This window comes from Nannospalax galili, unplaced genomic scaffold (assembly GCF_000622305.1).
Source record: "Nannospalax galili isolate Female #2095 unplaced genomic scaffold, S.galili_v1.0 scaffold664, whole genome shotgun sequence".
In the NCBI taxonomy this organism is placed as follows: domain Eukaryota; kingdom Metazoa; phylum Chordata; class Mammalia; order Rodentia; family Spalacidae; genus Nannospalax; species Nannospalax galili.
In genome coordinates, this window is record NW_008354274.1 from 2,812,328 (window position 1) to 2,834,590 (window position 22,263).

At 46.0% G+C, this 22,263-nt stretch overlaps 1 protein-coding gene across 1 annotated transcript in view; it reads left to right on the forward strand.

The window, feature by feature from the left end:
* The first annotated feature begins 390 nt into the window (after positions 1-390).
* Card11 (caspase recruitment domain family member 11) overlaps positions 391-22,263 on the forward strand; it is a 154,468-nt gene continuing 132,595 nt past the window's right edge. The window contains exon 1 of the mRNA XM_017802769.2: positions 391-583. The gene's annotated coding sequence lies outside the window, so the exon portion shown is untranslated. The remainder of the gene's footprint in view (positions 584-22,263) is intronic.

Sequence of the window (22,263 nt, forward strand, 5' to 3'; positions counted from 1 at the left end):
GTTTTCAATGAAGAAATTCAAGACCCCATTCCAACCACCCCAGAAAATCAAGAAAAAGGGGCGCTCCTTCCAAGGCCACACTGAGACCCAGGGAATGACAGCCTAGGGTGGGCCCAGCCATGCCCCGCCTAGACAAAATGGCCTGGCTAGCTTGGTCTCAGCACCCAGGCCCTTCAGGGTCCCCAAGCAGGGGACCTCATCAAGACCTTCCTTCTAAGCCTTGGATTCAAACTCTGCCCCTCCCCCTCCTTATCTTTCTAACCTTCTGTAATTTTTTTTAGTCTCATTTCCTGCCGCGTTTTGCATTTCTCTCCCCCGCCCCTCCCAGCCAATGACACACTTTCTCTGCTTTTTTTTTTTTTTTCCTCCCTTTGCGCTCTCGGAACTTGGGACTCCTGGCCCAGGGTAGGCCACCCCCCGCCCCCGCAACACACCCCCAGTCCCTGGTGGGTGTCCCTGGCCTTGGGAGGGTGGCAGTCTCAGACAAGTGCATGTTTGCTTGCGGACCAGAGCCCAGCGCTGGGGAAAGCCGGAGGCCTGCGTGGAGGAGGCGCCCAGAGCCTGCGGAGCATGAGCGCCCTAGGTGGGTGCAGGGGGGCTGGGGACGCCTGACTTGAGGGGACGTGGAGCGGTGTTGCTGGGGGGAGGGGATGGAGGGCTTCAGTGGCAGTGGCGCCAGGTGAAGATGAGGGTAAGGAGGAGGGATGGAAGAAGTTCCACGGCCTGTGTACCAGGGCGTCCTCCTCTGCCATCCGCCCCCCCCCGCCACCACCACCACCACCACCACCACCACCTCTGTCTCTCCCCCTGGCCCTCCCTGACATTTTGAACCTCACCCTGAAACTCCTGGGTCTCTAACTGCGAACATGTCCCTGGCTCAGTCTCCTGTGCTCCTCCGAGAGGTGGTGCATAACTGGGGAGCCTGAAGGCCCAAGCTAGTAGGGCCCCCGCCTCGGCGCACCTGCCCCCCACCAGGGAAGGGGAGAGCTTGCCCACACCTGAGAATCCGGAAGTTTGCAGCCCGCAGCCCTGCCTAACCTAGAGGCTCTCGAGAAGGTGGACCGTGCTCCAAAAAGAGGGGTGCCCAGGGCAGACAAGAGCCCTCCCACAGAGTCCGTATTGGGGGGCTAGTGGCCTGCAGTTTAAAGTCACCTCCCCAAGTCTGGTGGCCGGGAAGAGCTTTTCTGCCCCTTGAGAGCTCTGAACACAGTAGGAGAGAGCCGTGGGGGAGCCGAGGCTGCGAGACCAGGATCGCTGTTCAAACTGAGCACTTCCTGTCCATCTCAGCCGAGGGCCACCAGCTCACCTGAGTCAAACTGTCCGCCGTTTGACCCGCCAGTTTGATTTGTTCTTTGAAAAAACAAATTTCTTGTGACATTTATGACTTTTCTGGAAAGTTTAAGGTTACCAACCTATTAGGAAGGGGGAGAGGGCGTCTCCTCACTCAACATTTATTTAGTGCCTACCTACGCATACTTAATGTGTGCCGGAAATCCTGCGCAGTGTTAGTACACAGACAGGAATTTAGCTGCAATTCGCCAGCCCTGAGCCTTCCCTGAAATGGAGCTGTCTCCACCCACAAGTTACCTTTGAAGGGATCCTTCCATCCACTTGGCCAGCCTGGTGCTCTGGGCGCAAAGCCACCGGCCCTCAGCCTTATAGCATCTCAGGGGTGGCGTCTGCACCTGCGCAGGATTTTTTACCCTCAGGATCACCAAGGCAGGCTGATGCCTCACCACTCCCTGTGCCTACAGGTGAACAATTCTTAGTGTGACTGAAAAGGAAAAACGGGCTGATGAGATGACTCAGCCATTAAGGGCACTGTCTACGCTTGCAGAGGACCCAGGTTCGGTCACCAGCACCCACATGACAGCTAACAATTGTCAATAACCCCAGTTCCAGGGGAGTCCCACACCCTCTTCTGATCTCCATGGGCACTGCATGACATGAATGCACTTTCACACATGCAGGCAACACACTCATGTACACACATACACACACACACACACAAATGATAATAATGATAAAAAAAATTTTAAAGAAATGTAACAAAATACACAGGGTCTGAGAATCGAAATGTTGCCAGGTGTGTGTCCGTCCACAGGTGTGTAGCAGTTCACACCTGTAATCCCAGCACTGAAGAGGCTGAGGCAGGAGGACTGAGAGTCCCAGGCCAGCCTGGGCTACACAGTGAGACATGGACAAAGTTCCCCTAAGGATGACAATGCTTTTGTTTGAGTCAAACAGTCCATCAGTGTCCCTCCTGGGTGGCTCAGTGCTTAACACCTGGGGACCACACAGAAAGACTGTGAGATACAGGGTCCCTTACCTCAAGATGATTCTATCTTGCTGACAGTGTGCAAGAACTCAGTGTGGAGTGCAGGAGGGAGCTGGGCCCCAGGGGTCAGTGAGAATCCCAGGCTGGGTCTGCAGGGCGATGCCTGGGCTTCCTCTTTCCTGAGCAGCTTTCCTTCACCCACAAGAGACTTCATAAAACTGTGGGTCTGTGTCTGAGGTGACTGTCAACCCATGAGCCACATCTCAACTGGGGGATTCTAGGCAGGTGCTCTACCACTGAGACATGCCCCAGCCCTAAAGAGAAATTACAAGGAGCAGATTGCCGGTGCCACCCCCTTTGTCCAGGCCCACTCTTACACACCAATATGAAGAACATGCCCATGTGTACCCCCACATTCTCCTCTGGGGACCCTGCTCTCTGGCCCAATGGTTTTAATGGGGTGACTATTTTCAGACAGGTTACCTTTCAGGCTGTGATTTGTTCAAGGGCTCAGAGACTGTAATGGTCACTGTCAGATTTGTGTAATGGGTGGCTGTGGCCCAGTGCCAGACATAATAAAAGTTCACCACCTGATCCAGCTGCCTGGCAGTCACTCCCTTTTCCTGCTTCTAGCCCCACCCTCCACCCCCACCCCACCACATCTGTTCCAGCACAGTGTTATGGTCCTCACACCCATTCCTAACTGGACTATGCTCCTGATAGGCTTTGAGCAACAGAGAGGTGTGTAAGCTCCGTCCGCTCACGTCTGTGTGGTTTTTGTGTTGGAATATCACTCCCCCCCCGCCCTCTCTCACCTAAGAATACACAGAGATTAGGAGGTAGACCACCCCATGCTCTGCCCCACATCCCGCACACACTTAGAGGGACTCAAGCCAATGCCTGCCGGGACTTTTGCATTCTCTGGGCACCATGGCTGCTGGTACAGACCTCAGTTTTAGGAAGCAAGATGCTTTACTGGAAAGACCTAGAGACTTGGAGCCAGGCAGTGCGGTGATTTTCCCAGCTCTACCACCTGCCAGGACTTCAGCAAAGCCTCATGTATAAAACAGGTTAAAAATATATATATACCATCCTGGTCCAGGAGTATAAGGGAATCAGGGGAGACTCAGTTAGTCGGGGGGTGGGGGCTCAGCAAAGTGCTTAATTTGGTCTTGGTCTCTGGATTCCAGATACATTAAAAGAAGCAAAAACAAACCAAAAATCTTCCCCAACTGGGCTTGGTGGTCCAGGCCTGTCAGCTATCCAGGAAGCTGAGACAAGAGAATCCCAAGTTCAAATCCAATCAGGGCTACAGAGTGAGTTCAAGGCCAGCCTGGGCAACTTAGTGAGACCCTGTCTCAAATGGAAAGATGAAACAAAATAAAATAATTTTAAAATACTTTCCTAAATGAACACAGACCACAGTGCTTTCAGATGTATCAAGCACATCACAGGGCTTCTGCCTTGAAGTTTCCCTTCTGCCTGGATTATTTTGAGGGTAGGAGGCCAAAGAAAGTGAAGAATTAAATGCAAAACAGAGAAGATAATAAGAAAAATTTCTTAATATATAAACAGCACTTGTAAATCAGTTAGACACTAGAATCAACCAAACTTGATGGGGTCCAAATAGTAAATATTTTAGTCTATGTAAGCCAGATGGTTTCTTTTAAAGTAACCCTGATCAGGGTAGAACATTAATTACCCCAGAGTCAGAGAGTTCAACCTAGTGAGAAAAGGGCTAATGGAGACAAGCAGACAGAAAGTGAGCTAACCAATCAACACACTGCGGTTATAAAGAAATCAGTATGAAATTATACCAAAGGTTCTGGAATACCATTTAAAATTTTGTTTTAATTTTTATTTTATGTGTATGAATGTTCTGCCTGAATGTATGTAAGGGTACCCATTTCATCCAAAGCCCCCAGAGGGCAGAAGAGGGTGTTGGGTCCCCTAGAACTGGAGTTACAGATGGCTGGTAGCCACCGTGTAACTGTAAGAGCCAGTGCTCTTAACTGCTGAGACATCTCTCCAGCCCCCATGGGAATACCATTTTTAACCTGTTGTACTGGGAACACTCAGAACACTGTGGCAGAACTGGAAAGATCAAGAAGGAGCAAAAGCCAAGACCAGCCTGGGTGACATAGCAACACCTTGTCTCAAAAATTAGAGATGGCTGGGGAGGTGACTCAGTGGGTAAAGTGCTTGCTGCACAAACATGAGGTCCTGAGTTCAGATCCCTAGTACCCACATAAAAACCGAATGTAGAAGTGGGCTTCTGTAACCCCAGCATTGGGTGGGGGCAGTTGAGACAGGTGGTTCCTGGGGATTCACTGGCCAACCAGTCCCCACCATCAGTGAACTCCAGGTGTAGTCTAAAAAAATAAGGTGGAGCCAGCCTCGGTGGCACACACCTTTAATTCCAGTACTTGGGAGGCAGAGGCTGGCAGATCTCTACGAGTCTGAGGCCAGCCTGGTCTACAGGGAGACCCTGTCTCAAAACAAAATAAGGCGGACTCGTGTGCACACACAGAAATCGGGGGAGAGAGGAAAAAAGGAGGAAGGGTCTGATGAAACCAAGTACTGGCAAAGGAGAGAGCAAGCAGGCGTTCTTATGAGCTGTCGATCTGACACTGTACACCGGTATTCAAAGTCAATAATCTCTGCAGCATGGGAATTCCTGTGAGTGATTATCTCACAGGCATACATACGCAAGTGTGTGTAAAGATTTGTGCATGCAGACATTTGGGCTGGTGGTGTTTATTACAGGGAAAGTTTGAAAGGGCGGAGCTGCTCCTGAGGGGTGGGGCCAGCCACACTAGATTCTGTGGGGTCATGAACGAGAGAAGGATGTGGGCCTATGGGGGCACTTACTTGGACAGTGTCCAGAATAAGACAGCTACCTGTAAGATACTGTTTACCTAAGACTCCCAGCGTAGGGAGCTCAGTGGCTGATAAGGAACAATTTTAACCTTTATCTTATATCCTTTTCTTTCCCTGAAATTTGTGTGTACGCATGTGCGTGCGCTCAAGTCTCTGTATCTGTGTGTGTGCGTTTGTGTGTGCACCTGTGTGGTTTGCCTCTGTACATGCATGTGCACGAACATGTGTGGTGTATCTGTGTGTTCGGGCATATGTGTGCATGTTTGTGGTGAATCAGTGTGTGCATGCATGCGTGCACATGTGCAATGTGTGTATGCATGTATGTGTGTGCATGTTTGTGGTGTGTCTGTGTGTATTCATGAATGTGTGCACATGTGTAATATATCTGTGTGTATGCATGTGTATATATTAATAATTCTTTATATGTATGAGTTCCACATGTGGAACTGGCCATAGGGACAGTTGTTAGGCACCATGTGGGTGTTGGAAACTGAACCCAGGTCCTCCTCAAGAGCATCAAGTGCTCTTAACTGCTGAGCCATCTCTCCAGCCCCCTGCCTTGTCTTTTGAGACAGGGTCTCACTGGATTGGGGCTCACTAATGGGGCTGGGCAGGCTGGCCAGTGAGCCCCAGGGACCCTCCTGCCTCCACATCCTCAGCACTGGAATTATAAGCATGCTCTATCATACTCAGTTGTTTATGTCGGTTCTGGGTCTCCAACTCAGGTCCTCATGATTTTGAGGCAAGCACTTCGCTGACTGAGCCATCCCCCAAGCCCTTGTCTGGAAAAAAATTAAACTATGAGTCTTAGCTTTCTGAGCTCCCACCCCACCAAGTCCTAACACGGTTTCCTCTTGTACTCAGTCCCCACTTCAGCCACACCAAACTCAGCAGCAGCTCTGGGAGCCCCAGGCTTTGGCTCCTATTTTGATTCAAGACTAATGATCCATCAATGAAAATATTTCATTTCACTTTTTCTTTATATCCTTTATTTATTTTTGAAACGGGGTCTCATTATGTAACCCTAGCTGGCCTGGAACTCACTATGTAGACCACGCCGGCCTGGAAATCTCAGAGGTCAACCTGCCTCTGCCTCCCAAGTGCTGGGATAAGAGGTGAGCACCACTGTGCCTGATGTCATTTCTTTATTATTTGTGTGTGTCTGTGTGTGGTATGTGCACACTTATGTGCAAGTGAGCACACCCATGTGGAAGCCAGAGGAGGCCATTAGGCATCCTTCTTTAACAACTCCCTATTTCCTTAAGGTAGGGTCTCTCACTGAGCATTAGACTGAGCTGGCAGCACACCAGTGATCCTCAGTATCTGCCCTCCACAGTGTTGGGTTACAGACAAGTACATGGCCACATCCAGCTTTTAGGTGGATGTGGTGAATTCTAATTCCAACCCTCGTCCTCAGCAAACACTCTTACCAAGTCATCTCCTAGCTCAGGATTTTATTTAATTAAGGTGTAAGACACACTGAACACTTCCATCTTAAGTATATGGCTTGATGAGTCTTTGAAACATTTTTATTAGACTGGGTTATGTAAGACCATTTCCACAAAAGAATGTAATATACTTTGAGCCTGCCCCCACAGCCTACCGCCCTCCCCTTTCCCCTTGCTCCCCTAGACAGTTCCCCTTCCACTTTTACATCATCTGCATATCTTATTTTATCTATCTATATAGAATCTAGCTCTCACAAATAAAGAGATTTTGATGTATGCAGGTGGCACAAATCACATGCACAGATCCTCCCTAGGCCCCCAACATATCTCTCACAACCCCTCTCAACAGCCAGCCCCACACACAGTAGGGCCTCCCTCAAGTTGTAACAGCCTTTTTTTGCCCACCCTTGACCATCACACAAAAGCAGTCACTCAGGACACTGTCTCTGTCTCTGGCCTCCATTACTCAGCCTGGGGACCTTCATGCTGGGTTGGACTGAGGCTGACACCACATTTCTACAAACTTCCATAATAGTTTTCCTATTCCACCATTAGTAAATTTTTTTAAAGATTTATTTTATCATTATTAATTTCTTTGAGACATGGTCTCCCTGTAGCCCCAGCTAGCCTCAAGCTCTCTATGTAGACCAGGCTGGCCTCAATCTCACGGAGATTCCCCCTGCGTCTGCCTCCCAAGTGCTGGGATTAAAGATGTGCACCCCACACCCAGCAATTTATTTTATTTTTAGTTATGTGTGTTTGCCATGTGAGTGCAGTGCCAGTAGAGGCCAGAAGAGGGCATCAGATCCCCTGGAGCTGGAGTTGCGTGCAGTTGTGAGCACCAGACGAGGGTGCTGGGAGCTGAACTCAGGTCCTCTGAAAGAGCAACAAGTGTTCTTAACCACTGAGCCAAACCTAAGTAAACATTTTTGTAGTATGAAAAAATATATACTGGCTGGGACTATAACTCAGTGACAGAGTGCTTTCCTAGTATTCATGAGGCCCTGGGTTCAATTCCCAGTGCTGAATACAAGATAGAATGCATGGAGATTAGCCAACTGGATTCATCTTGGATGAGCCCAAATTTGCTGGTAATGTCCATAGATTTCTAATTGGCCTCCCCATCATGCCTGGCCAAGGTGTTGACCTTGACCATGTCAGTGCCACAGAGTGTTTTCATGGCCTCGTTTTAAATTTTTTTTAAAGTTACTTATTTATTTTTATTTTGTGTTTATGAGTGTTTTGCCTGAATGTACGTGACATCCATGGTGGCCAGAAGAGGGCGTCAGATCCCCTGGATCTGGAGTTAAAGATGGTTGTTAACTATCATGTGGGTGCTGGGAACTGAACCTGGGTCCTCTGCAAGAGCAGCCAGTGCTCTTAACTGCTGAGTCATTTCTCCACCCTCCCCGCAACCACCAGTTTTTTGTACATTTAAAAACAGTTGGGGCAGGACATGGGGGAGAGGCACATGTCTAGGCTCCTGTGTGGAGGTCAGGAGTCGGTTCTTTCCTCTCCCCTGTGGATCTCTGGTATCGAACTCCGGTCATCAAGTGTAGCAGTAAGCACCTTTACCCACTGAGCCATTTTGCAGCCCCTATTTCTTTGCTTTTTAATCTGAGTGTCAACAGAAGCCCTGGGTCAGCAGGGCTTGAGATTTAGAGAATTGTTACTTTAGTGAATGAAGGTCAATATGAAGTAAAACTGCATTTTATTGACAATGATCATTTATTCTCTGCTTCCAGAAAGAGTTATATGACTCACTAAAGTGTTCTAAGAAGAAATAGTCTTTTTTTAAAAAGGGATTTGATTGTAGTTGGGCCGTTGATTCTTTTCACTCTAATAATAATGACACCAAGGCTCCTGAGATTAAGAGCACTGGCTGCTCCTGCAGAGGACCTGGGTTCAGTTCCCAGCACCCACGTGGCATCTAACAACTGCCCATAACTCCAGTTCCAGGGGATCTGACACCCTCTTCTGACCTCTGTGGGCATTTTTTTGCACATATGTGTTATATCTACATACATTAAGGCAAAACGCACATAAAATGAAAGTGAGTAAGTAAAAAGATATTTTAGAAAAAATTCCATCATAAACAATATAAGAAGCTTATTGGAAAGGGAAGGGTTTGCAACCACTGACCCACTGGGCAATCTTAGCCAAGTCTCTTCTCTCCTCAGACTCTCAGTTTCAAATCAAAATAGAACTTTAGTTGGGACTTGACACTGAAGGGGATTCTGTCTTGTAGGCCAATTTGAATTAACTAGTAATGGCTTACTGCACACTGCGCTGAGGATCCAAGCTCCATGGTAGATAGCTCTAGGATCAATTGTTGATGTCTGCCATGGACTCAGAACTGAAAACAGCAGCATGGAGGCACACTTTGTTCATCCTTCCCAGCTTTAAAACTCTGAGGTGACCTCGCAACTTTGAACAAATCACTTCACTACCCCTGAGATTTTGTTTCTTCATGAAACAAGATGAAGATAAATAATCTTTGCCTTCCTGTTCCACGAAATTACTCAGAGGCTCTTTTGAGATAAGTGGGTGAAAAATGGCAATGGGAACAACAGAACCTTCTGTAAAAGAGAGGCTGATTTTTATTAATTGACCTCTCTGGGTATGCATTCTGCCATCAGTCTGATCTCCTCTGGACCAGCCTTTGCTTTGACCTTGAACATCCTCCTCTGATTTCCCTGCTATGGCAAGATAGTGAAGTTTGAATTCTCCTGTTGTTAGAGAGAGATGGAATAATGGAGATGTTGGGTGTGGTCTATGGTTTTCAGCAACTTAGCATCTTTCAATCTTTAATTGTGTGTGTTACTCATGTAGGCGTGCATCTGTGCACATACATACAGAGGGCAGAGGTCAACCTTGATTCTTCAGGAATCATCCACCATGGTTTTTAAGAGTTATTTATTTTTATTTTGCATGTATGAATGCACTGTCTGCATATATGTAAGTGCACCCATGTTGTGCAGTACCCGTGGATGCCAGAAGAGGGCATTGGATTCCCTGGAACTGGAGTTATGGACAGTTGTTAGCTGCCATGTGGTTTCTGGGAATTAAAACTAGGTCCTCTGCAAGAGCAGCCAGTGCTCTTAACTGCTGAGCCATCTCTCTAGCTCCTGTCTTGGTTTCAAAAAATTGGGGTAGAGGAACATGCATGTAGCTTGTGTGTGGATATCACAGGGCAACTTGCAAGGAGTTGATTCTCTCCTTCCATCATACAGTGCCCAGGGGTTAAACTGAACTTGTCAGGCTTGGTGGCATGCTCCTTTACTTGCTGAGCATCTTGCTGGCTTTGTTTCCTTTTCTGTTTTCTTCCCCTGATTCATTTATTTTAGTGTGTGTGTTTTGCCTGCATGTATGCAAGTACACCTGTGCAGCACAATGCACCCAGGGGCCAGAAGAAGGCATCAGCCTCCCTGGAACCAGAATTTCAGATGGATGTTAGCTGCCACTTAGGTGCTAGGAACTGAACTCAGGCCCTCCGCAAAGGCGACCTCTTACTGAGCCATCTTTCTAGTTCCTCACCTTGTTTCTTTTGAGGTTGAGTCTGTCACTGGAACCTGGGGTTAGCCAATTAGGCGAAGCTAGCTAACTATAGAGCCCCTGTTTCTACCTGCCCAGTGCTTGGATAACAAGCTCATGCCACCACACTGAGCTTCTCCATGTGGGTTCTGGAATTGAACTCAGGTCCTCATGCTTATGTGATGAGCACTTTACCCACTGAGCCACCTCCCCAACTCAGCATCTTTAACAACTTGGCAGGTGCAAGCCCAGAGGTCATTCTTGCATATAGAACCCCAGAGCTCCTGGTCCCCACCCACAGTCCCCAGCACTCATGAGCCTGCTACTCAGTGGGTGGGGGAAAACATCCTCCCCAAATAAATTTTGATTTCCTTTTAGGGTTCATCCTTATTACCTAATCTCTAGAGTGCAATTAATTCTCCACTTGGGTAGTTTGGAACTGGGGCTCCCAGGGTGGGGTGCGGTGGTGGGGTGTGGCCGAAGCTCTAAGTCTGGAGAGGGCTCCATTCCCTGCAGTCAGGAGGAATGCAGTGTAAATATTCAGATATATCTGTTTTTGTCATATGACAAAACTGTCCCTGTCCCTAAATCCACAGCCCTCGTCCATTCGAGTACTGCTAGTGTCTTGTGTTACCGTCTCCCACCATCCCATCAGAGCCTCAGGATTGCCAGGTCCTGTATGCATTAACTTCCGCCTGTGGCCCTGGGGAGCCATTTGCTCTTCTGTTATTTGGTTTAAGGAAAGATCAGAGCTGTTACCTCTTGCCAATCGTATCTCCTGAGTCAGAGTCATTGCCTGAGATCTTATTTATTAACATGTATGTTTTATTGTCACTCATCTCATTTCCTTCCTTTTTTTTTTTTTTTTTTGGCTGCGGGCTTTGCTCTGCGGCCTCCGTCCTGAGCAATGTCTGCTGTGGTGTGAGATGAGATGCATTCAAAAGCCTTCTAAGACATAAAGGTGTGAGTTTTCTTTTCTTTCTTTCTTTTTTTCTTTCAGCAGCAGATACACAGAGGACTCGGTTTCCTGTAGGACTGGAAACACTGAATCAGACTTTTGTTTTGTTTAAAATCTGAAAATCTCAGCTTGGAGTCTAGAGGCTGTTGGAGGTGTTGTAGGAGGCCAGGGTGCAGCCCCTTCCTAGGGCGCAGGTCTAGTGGAGGGGGTGTGGCCACCCACACAGACAGTGAGATTGCCTAACTCATTGTGCTCCTGCGGGGCAGGGGTTGGGGAGATTGCTCAGTGAGTAAAGTGCTGGCTGCTCAGCGTGGAAAAAAAGACCTGAGTTTAATCCCTAGAACCCACAAATTAATAGAAGCTGGACATGGTGGCATACATTTGTAATACAGCCCTTGGAGGTAGAGAGGCAGATTCCCAGGGCTCTAACTGACCTACCCAAATAGCAGAGCCCCAGGCCTGTAAGAGATTGTTTTAAAAATAACAAGGTGAGCCAGACCTGATGGTGCACATCTTTAATCCCAGCACCCAAGGGGAATCTCTGCAAGATCACGGCCAACCTGGTCTAACATAGTGAGTTCCAGGCCACCAATATTGTTCTCTAGCTTCCACACACATGCACATACACATGTGCACCCACATGAACACGCACCCCTCCATACACACATAAATTTTTTAAATGCTGGGCCAGCAAGATGACTCAGCAGGTAAAAGTGCCTGCTGCCAAGTCTGACAACGTGAGTTCAATACCCAGGTCCCACATGATGAAAAGAGAGGACTGACACCCACAAGTTGTCCTTGACTTCCACACATACACACCATGGCACATGCACACTCACATACACACAAAATAAATAAATGTGTAAGTAAATGGTATTAATAAAATAATGCCATCGGAGCTTGGGAAGCACCTGTCAGTTCCTCCTTGATTTGTCTGCTCCCTGCCCTGGGGCATTTCAGTGTTTCAATACTTGTGTCATCCACAGAGTAATCAGTAGCATGAATCCAAGCTCTGCCATGTACCAGCCCTGTGGTCGCAGACAGGTCACCACACCTGTGTCTTTATCCTTATGTATGAAATGGGGATAAACCAGGTGTGGTGGTACACACCTGTCATTCCAGCACTCAGGAGGTAGAGGCAGGAGGATCAGGAGTTCAAGGCCATCCTCAGCTACTGAGTCTGAGGCCAGCCTAGACTACATGAGACCCTGTTTCAAAATTAATTGAGATACTTTCTCCCAGTACCCAGTACCATGTGTAGTGAGTGGTTTGTTCAAGGCAAGCAGGCAGTAACTATCCAGTGTCAGTCTGATTGGCTGAGGACCACCACTCTTTAAAATGTTTTATTATTTTTTAATTTTATATGTATGAGTGTTTTACCTACATGTATGTAAGTACACTGTGCACCGTATACGTGCAATGCCTGAGGAAGCCAGAAGAGAAAGTTACAGATGGTTATTAGCCACTGTGTGGGTAGTGGGAACTGAACCTGGGTCCTTTGCAAGAGCAGCCAGTGCTCTTAACCACTGAGCCATCTCCCCAGCCCTGACCACCACTCTTTAGCAGGATGACTTAGAGCAAGTTCCCATTGGTTCTGTGATGGTTAGTTTTAGTTGTCACCTCGACACAAACTAAAGTCACCTGGGAAGACAGTCTCAGTGAGAGATGGTCTAAATCAGGTTGGCCCATGGGCATGACTGTGGGGGAAAGCCCAGCGCACTCTGGGTCGCACCCTCCCCTGGGTGTGGGCTGTGTAAGAGTAGAGAAAGCTAGCTGAGCACTGAGCATGTGTGCACACACTTCTCTCTGCTGGTGACTGTGGCTGTGAGGGGATCATCTGTCTGCAGCTCCTGCCGCTGTGACTTCCGCACAGTGATGGTCTGTGACCTGGAACTGTGATCTAAATAAACCCTTTCTCCCTTCAGCTGCTTTTTGTCAGGGTGTTTGATCACAGCCACAGTGACAGAACTGAAACCAGGACAGTTGCCTTCCAAATCTCTAAATTTGACATGAACGCTATGCAAAGCTTTTGCGTCTTTTCTTTTATGAAATCACACCCATTGCCTCCCTGCAGGCATTACACACTTCTAGGGTTCGAATTTGGCCCCCAACAAGCTTGTGCTGGAGACGTAATCATCAGTGCTGTGATGCTGAGATGGGGCCTTTAAGAGGTGATGGGAAGGAGCTGGGGAGCTGGCTCCATGAGGAAAGTGCCTGCCAAACAAGAATGAGAACCTGAGTTCAGAGCCCCAGAACCCATGTAAAAGTCAAGTAGCGTGTGTCTAACTCCAGCAGGAAAGGGGAGTAAGGGTAGGCAGAAACGGGGTTCCCTCGGGCTGCTAATCAATGAGCTCTAAATTCAGTGAGAGACCCTGCATCAGGTGGAACCAAGTGTGACTCCCGCCTTTAATCCCAGCACTCGGGAGGCAGAGGCAGGCGGATCTCTGTGAGTTCAAGGCCAGCCTGGTCTACATAGCGAGTTCTAGGACAGCTGGGGCTACAGGGAGACCCTGTCTCAAAAAGACCAGAAAGAAAGAAAACAAAAGGTAGATAGCAACCAAAGAGAGCACCCAACATCAACTGTGGCCCCACATAATCGTGTATATATGTGCACACACACAGGTGCACATCCACATGCATAAGTACATACAACACACACATACACACACACACACACACCTCCCCCTAAACAGAAGTGATCAAGGCCATGAATGGTAGCTCATGACTATAATCCAGAATTCAGGAAGCTGAGACAGGAGGATGGCAAGTTCAAGTCCAGCCTGAGCTATTGACCTACATTGCCCTGCCTTTAAATAAAAGTCAGATGTGGTGGTACATACATGTAATTTCAGCCCTCAGGAGACTGAGGAAGGAAGATTTCAAGTTTGAGGTCAGCCTGGCTTACACAGTTATAGGAGGGGAGAGGAGAAAGAGGAGGAGGGGGAGAAGAAAAGAAAAACAAAGGACAAAAGGACAGAAGGAAAGGAGGGAGGGAGGGAAGGGAGGGAGTGGGGAGGAAGAAGAGAGAGAGGAGGAAAGAGAGGGAGGGAGAGAGGGAGAGAAGGAAGGAGGAAGGGATGGAGGGAGGGAGGGAGGGAAAAAGAAAAAGAAAAGCAGGTCCAGACCCAGGATTAATGCTGGTATCACAGGACTGTGTTATTTTTCTCTGGAGTGGGACCCTGATAGGATGAGCTCAGCCCCTTCCCTTCTTTCTGTCTCTCTCTTACATGACCTCTTTTATTGTGGGATGAAGTTGCAAGATTTTCACCAGAGGTGACCCCTTGACCTTGAACTCCCCAGCCTCTAAAACCGTGAGCCAAATACATTTTTGTTTCTTGTAAATGACCCAGTCCACAGTGTTCGGGCAGCATGCATTGGACTAAGCCACCCACACATTCATCCATTTAGCACATACCCACAAACTACCATGTGCAGACACTCTAGTGAGTAATAAGAACGCTGGGTGGGGCTCAGTTGGTAGAGTGCTTGCCCAGCATGCACAGAACCCTGGGTTCCATCCCCAGCACTGCATAAACTGGGTGCGGAGTCCCATAGCTGTGATCACAACACTTGGATGGTGGAGGCAGGAGGGTCAGAAGTTCAAGGTCATCTTGGCTACACTAGTGACTTGGAGGCCAGCCTGGGCTACATGAGACCATGTCTCAAAGGTCAAAAAAAGTCAAGAGGGGAAAGGTGGGTCACTATATAGCAAGTCTGCCTTTTGACAAGCAGACAGATATGTAAATAGCTACTTGCAAGGTGACACAGTTGCTTTCAATGGTGAGCAAAATAAGGTTTGGTCCCTTAGGGAACTGGGCAGGCAAGTCTGCCAGGAGTCAGAAAAGTCATCCTCTAAGAGAGGCTGAGATAACGGTGGGAACAAGAGAAGGATTTTGTGAGGCGGAGAACTGGACAGAACGGGGTATACAAAGCTATGGCAGGGCTGAGTAGCTGGCTCAGCCAGTGAAGGGCAAACGTGGGGACCTGAGTTTGATCCCCAGAACCCTTGTCAAAAAGCCAGACATGGCTGTGTATGTTTGTAATTCCAGGGCTGGAAAGATGTAAGTAGGTGAATCCCTGGGGCTCACTGGCCAGCATCCTAGCCTAACTGGAGAGCTCCAAGTTCAGTGAGAGACTTTGTCTCAAAAAAATTAAGTAGGAGACTGGAGAGATGGTTAAGAGTACTGGCTACTCTTGCAGAGGACCCAGGTTTGGTTTCCAGCACCCACATGGTAGCTAACAGCTGTCCATAACTCCAGTTCCAGGGATTCCAACACCCTCTTCTAGCCTCCTTGGCCATTGCATACATGCGGTGCACTTACATACATGGAGGCAAAACACTCATGCACATATAATAAAAATAAATAAATAGATTTTAAAAATAAAGTAGGCCTGGGGATATGGCTCAGTGGGTAAGAGTAATTGCCGTGCAACTATGAGGACCTGTGTTCAAATCCCCAGCACCCATATAAAAAGTTAGCGGCTGTGCACATACTTGTAACCCCAGCACTGTGGGTTGGGGGCTGGAGGCAGGAAGATCACTGGGTCTTTCTGCCTGCCAGTCTAGCTTCAGGCTCAGAGAGGGATCTCGGGGAAATAAGGCAGAGAGTGGTGGTGTAGGACACCTGATGTCTTCCTCTGGCCTCATGCATGCATGTGCACCAGCAACTACATACACGTGTGTGCATACACAGTTCGTACATACATAAATGACACACATGCACACTCAACTAAAAATGGAGAAAAGTCAAAGAAGACACTTGACCTCGACCTCTGGCCTCCACAAACATGAGTGACACACACCACACACTGGGCTATGTCCAATGTTTAAATATATACATATATACGTATGTATACATGTTCTGCTGTGTTGTGCCAGAGGGCAGATGCTGTCCTGCAGGCGAGGCTAAGACACTGGGATGTCTGAGCAAGGACTTTGAGCCAGCATGGACAGACGGGTTACAGAGATCACAGACAGCAGTGAGAACAGATGGGACCCTCAAGGCAAGAGGCGAGCCCTCATTTAATGGGGCATGGGCCAGGCAGAGTTTTATCGTTAATCCAGGAAATTCTGCACAGAGTGCAGCACACGCAGGCCACACAGTTCTTGCATGTGTGGTTCTGTTATTTTCAAAGTGTGCACACGCACCACTGGTGTAAAAACAGAATACAGCAAGCTAAAAAAAAATATTGTCATAGGATGGTAGCTTTTAACACAATAGGAATTTTTAGTTACATTTGCCCCAAATATTGCACTGGACATTTTTGCATTAAAAATTATGTTAATTATTAACCAGGAATGGTGGCACACACCTTTAATTCCAGCACTCAAGAGGCAGAGGCAGGAGGATCTCTGTGAGAACTGAGGCCAGTCTACATACCAAGTTCCAAGATTAGCTGGGGCTACAGGGAGACCCTGTCTCAAAAAAATAAAACTTATTTGTTTATTCAAAATACAAATTTAAGCCGGGCATGGTGGTACACGCCTGTAATCCCAGCACTTGGGAGGCAGAGGCAGGCAGATCTCTGTGAGTTCAAGGCCAGCCTGGTCTACATAGTGAGTTCCAGGACATCTGGGGCTACAGGGAGACCCTGCTTCAAAAAGACAAAAAAAAAAAAAAAAAGCCCACAAACTTAATTGGGTGCCCTGTATTTTCTCTGACAACCTGTATTTTCTCTGACAACCTAACCTTATTCGTTGTGCTGTTTAGTTTTTATCAACTTGACAGACTAGAGTCACCTGGGCGAGGGAACCTCAATGAAGGAATTTCCTCCATCAAGTTGACCTGTGGGCATGTCTGTGGGGTATTTTCTTAATTGCGAATTGATGAAGGAGGGCCCACCCCACTGTGCTGGTGCCATCCCCAGGCAGGTAGGCCTGGCTGTATAAGAAAGGTAACTGAGCATGTGCTTAGGAGCAAGCCAGTAAGCAGAGTTCCTCCACAGTCTCTGCTTCAGCTCCTGCCTCCAGGTTCCTGCCCTCAGCTCCTACCTTGGCCTCCTTCTATGATGGACTATAACCTGTAAGATGAAATAAACCCTTTGCTCTCCCAAGTTGCATTTGGTCGTGGTGTTTATCACAGGAACCAAACTAGAACACCCACGTTGGTACTTGTTAACTGACAGTGATTTGGGTTTTTGTTGTTATTGATGCCATGGTTGTTTGATTCAGGCTCTTGGTGTATAGCCCAGGCTAGCTTTGAACTTGAGATCCTCCTGTCTCAGCTTCCCAGGGGCTTAGGTTGCAAGCATGGGCCACCTAGCTAGGCCATTTGGGTTTTGCTCCCAATAATATTTCATTTTATGAATATTCTATATTTTGTATGTACTGCTATTGATGGCTACTTGAATAGTTTCCAGTTTTCTTCTATTATAACTAAAGTTTATATGAGCAATCTTGTGGGTTTGTGTGTGTGTGTATGTGTGTGTGATATTTATATGTGTGTGTGGTGTGTGTGTATATGTGGTGTATGTAGTATGTGATGTGTGGTGTGTGTGGTATGTGTGTGTCACACAGAGTTCAAGACCACCAGGAAAAGACGACCAGACCAAATTCAGATTTTAATTAGCCAAATTTTATTAGAGTGGCAGCTGGTCTCCAGAGACCAGATAAGGGACACTGCAGTAAAACTGTGGGGAGGGAGGGTCTTTTAAAGGCAGAAACTAGAAGCTGCTTCATTCCTGTGTTATTGGCAGTTGCAAGGATTGGGGGGGGCGGTCTCACTGACCCTTAAATGCATCAATAAGAAAGTTTACAGAAGCCAAAATAATTGTTACACCTTTTCTTTTTTTAAAATAAATAGTTTATTGAGAATTTCATACATGCATATAAAGTGTTTTGATCAAATCCATGCCTACTCCCTCCCCTACAACTCCTCCCATATCTCCCTATCACTTTTTTTCTGATAACTTCATGTACTCTTTCTTCTTTTGTGATTTATTTATTTTTTATGGGGCATTTGGCTACTCTAACATTCCCCCTCTGAAGAGGTAACCCTAAATCTTTTAAGGATTAGATATAAGCTCCCAAATACTTTCGACATTTTTGGCCTTTAGAACAGAGTATGTTGCTAAGAGGCCCAAGGACATTTTGACTTTTAGCCAAGAAACTGGCGATTTTTCTTTGGGGCCTTTTTACCCTAACTGCCTAGCCAATTCCTACCTCCTATTCTTCTGAAGAGGTTACCCAAATTGCCAATAGGAAATCGGGACACATACCGTTCTGGCTTATTCCATGCTGAACAGGGACGCAGGGTGAGGCAATTGGAGTACCCTTCAATGGGTCTACCTAAAAGACTCCCAAATTGCATAACTCTTATCTCTAGGGGGAAAAGAAGGTCCTTGACTGGTGAATAGGAGACGTGAAGGAGAAGTAAAGGCAAGAGAAATTAGCATTACACGTTCTAGACAGGGAAGTGGAAAAAAGTCAGAGCAGTGCAAATTGCAAATGTTCATAAGCAAGTCCATTGGGATTTCTTGACAAGGTCTCCCTCTGCCAGAGCATCCCTCCATTGGGTTCCTCCTCATTTTTCTTTCGTCTGCCAAGGCTGGACTGGATACTGATGAACTCAGAGTTTGTTTTCAGGCACTTTGATAGCTGTTGGAGGACAAGGAGCAAAAACTGTCCTTTACGGCCCTCTGATCAGATTAGTATAGGCCTCAAAGTATGGTTGTGCTCGTTCATTAAAGGTGCAGCGAGGTGCGTCATTGGACCATCACCAGAGTATCCAGCCACTCTTCCCAGCCAACTGTATGTAATTTGTCCTAATATCTGGGATATGTAATCCCTTGAACTCTTGAAGAAATATACTGATGACTTTACCCTTTAGTTATACATTCCTTTTGTGTATTTAAGACCATACAGTGGCCCAAATAAATCAATTTATTTTTACACTTAAGGTCATTTGAGGATCTGTTCCTCAGGGGTCACATGGGCTTGGGAGGAGCCCCTGGCTCCTTTCTTTTACCAGTTCCATCTATGTGAAGATAAGTCAAAGGTCCTGCTCAACCATGTCTGGCTTTACTTGGAAGCATGAATGAGCTGTTTCCTCTGAGTTGACCCTCCTCTTTGTAGACTGGACACTGATTCAAGTCCATCTTGTGGGGTCTCCATGTCCTCCCTGAACAAGAGGACAGGTGACTCACCACAGTTGCAGGACATTTTGAGAGATGTTCCATGGTCCCCTGGAACTTAGTCGACCTTGGAGGACAAGGGGCAAAAACTGTCCTTTAAGTCCCTCTGACCACATTAGTATAGGCCTCAAACTATGGCTGAAAACATCCAATAATATCAGTTCCACCAGTCTGGTACTTCTAATTATCATGTGCTATGTAGATAAGGCTTGGGTAGAAAAACAAATATTCTCAGATAAACCTTGACTGGATGTATATTTTGTTCCTTAAACTAGTTGACTAAACTGTGACCATAGACATTTTAAGATTATTTGTATATTATTTTTGTCTCATCCTTTATGTGTCATAGCAAACCTACACAGACCTTCATCACTTGCTTAGGCTTTCTCATTTTTTCTGCCTATTTGCAAAAATATCTCCATTCCCATATCCTTTTAACATCTTTTACATACTCATTTTCTTTTTAAAAAAATAATTATGAGACATAATAGCATTAACAAATAAATTTTCCATCTGTTGTGAGACTTCTTTTCCTGGGGATGCTAAGCAATGCTTATTCCCTTTTAAGGTTCTAGTGTCAAGCCAATGTTTGATTGAAGTTTTACTGGGGAAACAATGAATTTATTGAGATAACTGAGGGGCTGCTGAGGTATATGTATGACCCGAGGATAGGCACACTGGAAAGCCTTTACCTAGCCTGGGTCATGCCTTCTCTTCCTAGCCTTCCCTAGATGGTATAATTTAGCCCTCCCCAAATCCAGAAGGCCATGTGTGATTAGGCTCAAATTACATACAGTTGGCTGGGAAGAGTGGCTGCATAATCTGGTGAGGGTCCAATGACCCTGCTTGGCCCTCCTTTAATGAATGAACACAACTATCAACAAGCCCAATTGTGACGATGTTTAGCGATCAGGCTCAGCTGAAGTCGTGATGATGGTAGTTGGTAGTGATGCAGAACGGACTGATGTATAGCATCATCTTATTAAAAGGACCTGGAATTTAAAAGGACTTAGTACTAGGGTCCACATATGAGGGAGAACATACTTCGTTTGTTTTTCTGAGTCTGTGTTACTTAGTATAAGGGTTTCTAGATGCTTCCATTTAACTGCAAATTTCATTATTTCATCTTTCTTTACTGCTGAATAGAACTCCATTGTGTTAACTATACCACATTATTGTTAACCACTTGTCAGTTGAGGGGCACTTAGGTTGCTTCCATCTCTTAGCTATTGTGAAAAGAGCAGCAACAAACATGGTTGTACAAGTGTCTCTACGATAGATGAGTCCTTTGGGGATATGCTAAGGAGTGGTATAACCAGGTCATATGGTAGATTCATTTTTAGTTTTTTAAAAGTTCTCCACACTGTTTTCCATACAGGTTGCACGAGTTTGCAATCCCACCAGCAGTGAATGAGCATTCCCCTTTCTCCACATCCTCACCCGCATTTGGTATCATTTGTTCTCTTGATCCTAGCCAGCCTGATTGTGGTAAGGTAATACCTTAGGGTGGTTTTAATTTGCATTTCCCTAATCACTAAAGATGTTGAACACTTTTTGAGATGTTTCTTAGCCATCTTTATTTCTTCCTTTAAGACCTCTCTGTTTAGATCTTTAGCCCATCTTTTAATTGGGTCATTTCGTTTCTCGATTCTTTGTTTTTTGAGTTCTTTATATATTCTGGATGTTAAACTTCTGTCAGATGTGCCTGTGATTTTCTCTTCACTTTTTTAATTGCTTCTTTTGCTGTTCAGAAACTTTTTAATGAGGTTCCACTTGTTGATTGCTGACCTTAATTCCTGAGTAACTTTTGTCTGATTTAGAAAATCCTTTCCTACACCTATATCTTGTAAGTTACTGCCAGTATTTTCTTCTAATAGTTTCAGGGTTTCCAGTTTCACATTGAGATCTTTGATAGATTTGGAGTTGACTTTTGTGCAAAGTGAAAGATCAGGATCTAGTTTCATTCTTCTACAAGTGGAGATCCAGTTTTGCCAGCACCATTTGTTAAAGATGCTGTCTTTCCTCCATTGTGTGTTCCTGGCACCTTTGTCCAATATTAGGTGGCTGAAATTGTGCATACTCAGGTTTGGATCTTCAATGACATTCCATTGAGCTATGTGTCTATTTTTGTGCCAGTACCATGCTGTTTTTATGACTATAGCTTTGTAGTATACTTTGAGATCTGGTATAGTAATCCTCCCAGCGTTGCTCTTTGTGCTCAGGGTTGCTGTGGCTATCCAGAGTCATTTGTGCTTCCATATGAATTTAAGGATTTTTTTTCTAATTCTTTAAAGTATGTCATGGGGATTTTGATTGGGATTGCATTGAATCTATATTTTGCTTTTGGTAGGGTGGTCATTTTCACAGTATTAATTCTTCCAATCCATGAGCATGGGAGGTCCTTCCATCTCCTGGTGTCTTCCTCAATCTCTTTAATGATTTAAATTTTTTATTGTAGAGATCTTTGGTGTCTTTGGTCAGATTTATTCCAAGATATATTTTTTTACACCAATTGTGAATGGGAACATTTCCCTGTATTCTTTCTCTAATTATTTGCTATTTGTGTATAAAAAGGCTACTGATTTTTGTAGATTGATTTTATAACCTGCCACTATACTGAAAGTATTGATCAGTTCTAGGAGTTTTCTGGTGGAACTTTTGGGATCTCTTAGGTATAGTATCATATCATCTCCAAAAAGTGATAGTTTGACCTATTCTTTTCCAATTAGTGCTCTCCCAATTTCCTCCTCCTGTCTTATTGCTCTTGCAAGAGTTTCAAGCACTATGTTAAAGAGAAGAGGGCATAGTGGACATCCTTGTCTGGTTCCTGATTTCAATGGGCATGCTTCCAGTTTTTCTCCATTTAGAATGATGTTGGCTGTGGGTTTGTTATATATGGCTTTAATTATGTTGAGGTATGTTCCCTCCAGTATAATCCCTTCTAGGACTTCTATCAAGAAGGCATGTAGCATATGTCAAAGGCTCCTTCAGCATCCATTGAAATAATCATGTGATTTTTGTATTTAAGTCTG